The sequence below is a fragment of the Pezoporus flaviventris genome, unplaced genomic scaffold (assembly GCF_033815535.1).
Source record: "Pezoporus flaviventris isolate CSIRO_AGI_PZ_B2104156 unplaced genomic scaffold, CSIRO_AGI_Pfla_v1 ptg000071l, whole genome shotgun sequence".
In the NCBI taxonomy this organism is placed as follows: Eukaryota; Metazoa; Chordata; class Aves; order Psittaciformes; family Psittacidae; genus Pezoporus; species Pezoporus flaviventris.
In genome coordinates, this window is record NW_026892619.1 from 2,226,484 (window position 1) to 2,233,163 (window position 6,680).

Below are 6,680 nucleotides of genomic sequence, written 5' to 3' on the forward strand. Positions count from 1 at the left end.
GCGGGAGCTGCAGCGGGTGCCACCCCCCCCCCCCCCCTTCCTTTTCCAGTGCTAAAGACAAAACTCCTGTGTACATAACGACAAATATGTATAAATATGAATATATATTTACATGTCTTTTTAAAGGGGTTGTTACCAGAGATGCACCAGGTGGGTAGGAAGGTTCTAGTGGCTGGGAGGGATCAGTTGCTATGAAAAACCACCATCAACAACAAAAAAATCCATATATTTTGCTACTTTTTGCTGGTTTTATGGTTTATTTTTTAAGTTATGTTCTAAACCCAGTTCAGTTTTAGGTCCCTCGGTATCAATTGCTGCTGCTGCTGCTTCACTTTTCTATGGGGCTCTATTAAACAGTACCAATAACGTCGATGCCTTGTGGGAATACGTTGTCATGATGTGCCTGCCCCTTCCCTGGCCCTCCCGCACCCCATGGCACCATATTGGTGCGTGGGGTGCTTGTGCCAGCAAGGGGTTGGGATGGTACCCGGGGATGGGGCTGCACCCCCTGCCATTGGCTCCCATGGGAAGGAGCAGGGATCATGCCGGACCCCAAGGCATTGGTCCAGCCCCCTCCCCGGGTGATGCCCACCAGTGCCTTACCGGGAGCATCCGCATCCTGCCCGAGCTCTGCTCCATGGAGCCGGTGCTGGGGAGGACAGGCTGGGGTGTTTCCATGGGCAGGGATGGGGATACACGTGTCCCTTCCCTCCCTCCCCGTCACTGGCGTTGAGATTCCGGAGCCAGGCCGCTATTACTTGAAAAGTTTATTTTGCCTTTGTATGGAGAAATCTTATTTGTTGTAAACTCTTCTGTAATGAATCTGGAATTCCTGTAATTATTAAAGACTTTAACCCAGGCTCCGCTGCCCTGTCCCCGCTTCCAGCTCATCCAAAGGACATAGAGGGAATAGCAGGGAACGGTGCCTGGTCCTATGGGAGCTGTTTAGCACGGCTCAAGCATCCTCTCCGTTCAACCCCTTTGCTACCCCAAACAAGTGCGTGATGGTGACAGTGGGTCCCTTCCTTAGGGATAACCACTGAAACGGCTGGGATGAACCAGCTGCAGCATCATCGGCCTCACTGGTCCTCTTAAAAGCATCTGCTTGTTGCTGTTTCCCTGCACAGATTAAATCGATCAGCAGTGTCTGCCCCCCCTTTCCCCTCCTCCTAAATTAAGTAGAGCTTTTAATGAAGTGATTTATGTTGAATTCCCAGCCCGGGGATGAAACCAGGCACAGGGAGCGGGGCTGGGGGTCTCCATCAATCACCGCTCCCTTGGGATACACTTGGCAGGGCAGGGAGGGATGGAGCTCGTGTTCACAGCACCAGGAACCGCTGCAGCCACAAGCTCCTGCTTGTTTCCTGGGGTTACCAGGAGGGCAGTTCAATAGGATCAGAGCAGAGCAATGCTGCTGATGGGGATGGGGTGGGCAGCGGGAGCATCCCTGCATCCTGCATCCCGCAGCGCCCTGGGGATGCTGCGCTGCCTCTCACCCAGGGATGGATGCAGGGATGGAGATGGGGATCCTCACTGCTCTTCCAGGTACAGCATCATCACGACGTGGGCAACCCCTCAACATGGAGATACCCCAAATTTGATGTCAGCACCCACCCAATGGGTGGCCCCACGTGGAGCTGGACCCCGAGCATCATCCCCGAGGGTGGCAGCAAGCGCAAGACAAGGCTGCAGGACCAAAGCCATCCCCATCGCCCAAGCAGTGCCCAGGGGCTGCAATTGAACTTAGGAGGTGAGTGAGATGGGAAATGACCCCAAAACAAGGGGGGATTGGAGTGGGTGCCTGCAGGACCCCCCTCCAAGCACTGGCAGGGCATTGGTGCTCAGCCCCCATAGCACGTTTGGCCCTCGCAGCATCCTTTGTCTCTTCCACTCCTCGCCTTCCTCTTTCTCTCCTTTTAAAGCCCTCTGGCTGTGCAGGACCCAGGCAACCTCTTGGCCACGGCCCAGCCCCTGAGCTGGGCTTTGTCCTGCTGCCAGCCATGGAAGTGTCTCTGCATCTGCACCTTGATGCAGGGTCCTACAGCACAGCGGGTGCATGGGCAGCAACCCCCTTGTCCCACACCTCCCAGCCAGCAGTGGGGCTCCGGGGGTCTGGCTCTATCCCCATAGCAGGGCCAGAACCAGATGTAGATCAGAACCAGAACCAGATGTAGATCAGAACCAGAACCAGATGTGGATCAGCACCAGAACCAGATGTAGATCAGAACCAGAACCAGATGTAGATCAGAACCAGAACCAGATGTGGATCAGATCCAGAACCAGGTGTGATCAGCATCAGAACCAGATGTGGATCAGAACCAGAACCAGATGTGGATCAGCATCAGAACCAGATGTGGATCAGATCCAGAACCAGACGTGGATCAGAACCAGATGTGGATCAGATCCAGAACCAGACATGGATCAGCACCAGATGTGGATCAGAACCAGATGTGGATCAGATCCAGAACCAGACGTGGATCAGCACCAGATGTGGATCAGCACCAGAACCAGATGTGGATCAGATCCAGAACCAGACATGGATCAGCACCAGAACCAGACATGGATCAGATCCAGAACCAGATGTGGATCAGATCCAGAACCAGATGTGGATCAGCACCAGAACCAGATGTGGATCAGCACCAGATATGGATCAGATCCAGAACCAGACGTGGATCAGCACCAGATGTGGATCAGCACCAGAACCAGATGTGGATCAGCACCAGATATGGATCAGCACCAGAACCAGACGTGGATCAGCACCAGATGTGGATCAGCACCAGAACCAGACGTGGATCAGCACCAGATGTGGATCAGCACCAGAACCAGATGTGGATCAGAACCAGGTTGGATCCAAGGAAGAAGTTGCTCCCTGTGAGGGTGCTGAGGCACTGCCCAGAGAAGCTGTGTCTGCCCCATCCCTGCAGTGCTCAAGGCCAGGTTGGACACAGGGGCTTGGAGCATCCTGCTCTAATGGAAGGTGTCCAGCATTCCCTGTGGGCTCTGCGATGGGACCATCCCTGGATGCTGCTGTCTGCCCCCCACAGCACCCCAAGCAAGGTTTGGGTGCTGAGCCCTCGCTCCCTGTTACTTTAGGCTGGTTTTAGGCTCCTTCTCCTTTGTTCCAGATTTACAGCACAGACAGCAGGCCTGCTCGGAATGCAGCTCGGATGCAGGAGGCTGTAAATCTCAGCCTTTGTTGTGCTTGGGCCTCACTAAATCAGTGCTTTTCCCCCTGAATATTCATCTCCTACAAAGTGCTGAGCCCTGCATCTTTGTGGGGAAGAGGCTGACGCAAGGGCCGGGGCTGTGCCATAGGAGACGCTTCCAACCAGGATCCAGGTGAAATCCCCACCACCTCCAAGGCAGAGGCACAGGGGACAGCTGCAGGAATGGGTGCCACAAACCCCTGGAGCTGGGATAACACCGGGATGCCCCTGGGGAAGGATAAAGCAGCGAGGAGCTGGCTCTGGGATGCGAGGGGGGGGACGACTGGAAGGTGTTTGGCACCGGCACGGCTGGAAAAGCTCTCCCCATGCCAAAGCACACACGGCCCTGGATCCGTGTTCATGCACCCCGTGCTGCAGAGCAGCATCCAGCTCCTTATGGGTCCCTTTGCTCCTCTCGCTCTGGGGTCATGCAGCAAACCCCTCCCTTCCATAGGGCTGGGGGTCACGGGGGGCCAGGGCTTGGGCTACAGCACCCATAGGTGCCCAGTGATGAGCTGGTGGGAGCAGGGCTCCCGTTTGCAGCACAAATCCATGTGGGAAGGATGTGTCTTTCCCATCCCAGGGCTGGCTGTGTGCTGGGGTGGGGGGGGAAGGTTGAGCCCCATCCCTATGGAAAGCCAACAACCCACAAGGGCTTGCAGGGGCTTGGTTAGGGATGTGGAAGTGGTCCAAGGATGCTGTGGCTTTACGCAGTGCCCTTGCTCCCCACTGGTGCTCAGCACTGGAGCCGGCAACGGAGCCGTGCGGAGCAGGACAACCAGGGAACGGCATTCCCTGCCTCCCAGATCCTTCTAAATGGGAATCACAGGAGGAAAACAGACACAAAGCAACTCCTCGCTCATAAACACCAGCATGGATGGGGCTCATAGAGCACCACAGCTCGCCCTCAGCTCACCCCTTCATCCCATCAGCATCCCACTGCTTCCTGGGAGCCTGTCACAGCTCTTGGAGGGGGCTTTTGGTGCTGGCACAGCTTGTTCTTCCCTGGCTTTGATGAATCCCTATGGATTTAAGCCAGGGTCCTGCCTCCCGACTCCCACCCATATGGGACACCCTGAGAAAGGGAGCTGCTGCTGTTCACCCGTGTTCCTGCTGCGGAGGAACAAAGAGGCCATTCAAACCCAGCTTTCCCAAGCCTGTCCCTGGTTGCTTCCTGATGGAAGCTGATGGCCTGATCCTGCTCAGCTGCTGGTGCTGCTGGCACACCCAGCCCCTAGTATTAAAGCAGAGGAAGATGAGCTCATTGCTGCTGTGCAGCAGGCACCCACCAGGCTCGCTCAACACATCAGGTAGGCTCATGGTGCTGCAAGCACAGTGGTGATGGGCTTGGTGAGCTGCTGGGGCACAGTCACTGTATCCATGTGCTGGTGATGCCTGCAAAGGGGCTTGTGTGGGGCAGGACAAGGCTCTGGTGCATCCCTCGGGCAGGCTGCAGGCGCAGCACCCAGGCAGCGATGGTGCCCATGGATCTGTGGGCGCTTTGAGGATGCCTGCGCCCCATGGACCACCGTTAGGGGCTGGGGAAGGGAGCAGCACCCCCTGCTGCAGAGCTCGGTGGGGTTGCCTTGGCCGCTGCGTGCAGCGGGTCTGGATGCAAGGCCAGGGTCTGGGCTTTGAAGCAGGCACGGGGAGAAGCTTTGAAGTCTGCTTGGTGCTGAGAACACTTCATTACCCCGCGGTAATGAATGGCTGATTCCGGGAACTCGGAATTCCTCAGCTCTAATGGGTGCCGGGAGGGAACTGGGATCGCTCCCTCCCGCAGCTCCTGGGAATCCAAACCCGCTCTCCTCCCAGCTTGAGGCAGATGCTGGGGTGTTGCGTGCGAGCATCAGGCTCTCCATGTGCTGCTCTGCTGTCGTGGGGCTGCAGCCAGCTCTTTAAAGGAGGGTTCCCAACACACCTCCTCCATGTGGCTTCCTGCGTTACTGGAGGGATGCTGTGCATGGGCACCAGGAGCACCGAGACCTGGGTGCAATCAGGAGCATGACTTCATGGGCTCTAGGGGGGGGTTAAGGCTGGTCCTTGGGTGTCGCTTGGACCTGGAAGCAGGGCCCTGCCTTAAATCCCAAGGGCTTCATAGACATGTGGGATGTGGAAAGCTTTGCAGGTGTTTCTAAAGGCTCCTGGTCGGCCCCGGCTGCCCTTTGGGACATAGTGGATTCCCTCCACCAGCCCATTTTGGGGCTCGTCAATGCAAGCACTGGGTGATGCTGCGATCTACCGGTGGGAAGCGGCACTGGCGTTCACTGCGCTGACAGAAAGGACCCGCATCCCTCCCGTCATTGCCGCGGGGTCAGTCCCGTTTGTGCTCAGCAGCTCCAGCTCCCTCCTCGCACGCTTGTTGCCATAACGAGAACAAGCTGCTCGCATCCTTCTGCACACCCATCTCAGTGCCCGCACTGGGATCTTACACTGAGCAAGCTCCTCTGAGTCAGCCACCAGCAACACCTCACCCGCACCACGCAGAGGAATGGGGTGGTTTTATTGAGGTAACATTAGTTGTTCTTTACTTAACCCCCAATACTCCATGCTGCGTCCCAAGGCAGGGTGCAGGGATGGAACAGGGAACACGGCATTCCTGTGAGCAGGATCCTGGAGCTGTGTGCTTGAAGTGCTGATAGCAGCCGGGCTTTTGAGTTGGATTGTTCTAAGGGCTGTCTGACCTCTACAAGAGATGCTTCATTCTACTTAGCACCAAGTCTAGTTTTACATTGACAATAAGTATAAATACATGTTTAAAACCCATCATCTGAGTCATTGTTGAAGACATAGGACAAGTTAAAAACACATAAATGCTAAAACCAGCTTTTGAGCATCCTCCCATAGAGGCTTCCAGAGTCAGTCAGCATTGGAGTGCCCGAAGCATCACCTTGTGCAGCACAAGGGGTCTGAGCACACTGATGTGCAGCTCTGAGCCTGATAAGGTTTAATTGACTTGATGCAGGTTGTGTCAGACTTGGTCCAGCAGTGAAGCCATCCTCTTCACAGCCCTGCTCTTGTCCAGCAAGTCCTTAGGTCCTCCTGACCAGTTAAGTTCAGCCACAGCACTGAAGAGTGTGCTGGCATCCCTCTGCTGCTCTCATTCACCTTGGTACACATGGAACAGTGAAACACAACAGCGACACAGGCCCCTCTGTGCACTGCTTATTGGTTAACCCATGCTAGGATCAAGAGCTTGGAAAGCTGCAGCAGCCAGATGATGCTGCAGGCCCTGGGGATGGGGGTCTCACACTGTACACCAGGCTTTACCAGAGCTCCAGCACAGCTCATTCTGGGCTTTAGTGCAATGAAGAGTTGCCTTTCCTGAGGTTTAAGAGCACAAACACCCCCCTTCAGCAACAGTGCTGACAATGGCATCACTGTTAACATACCATAAGTTAAACTAGGAGGGGGATCCAGCGCAACAGAGGAGCCGGTGCCATCCAGGTAAGTGCCAGCAAGCTTGGAGCACAC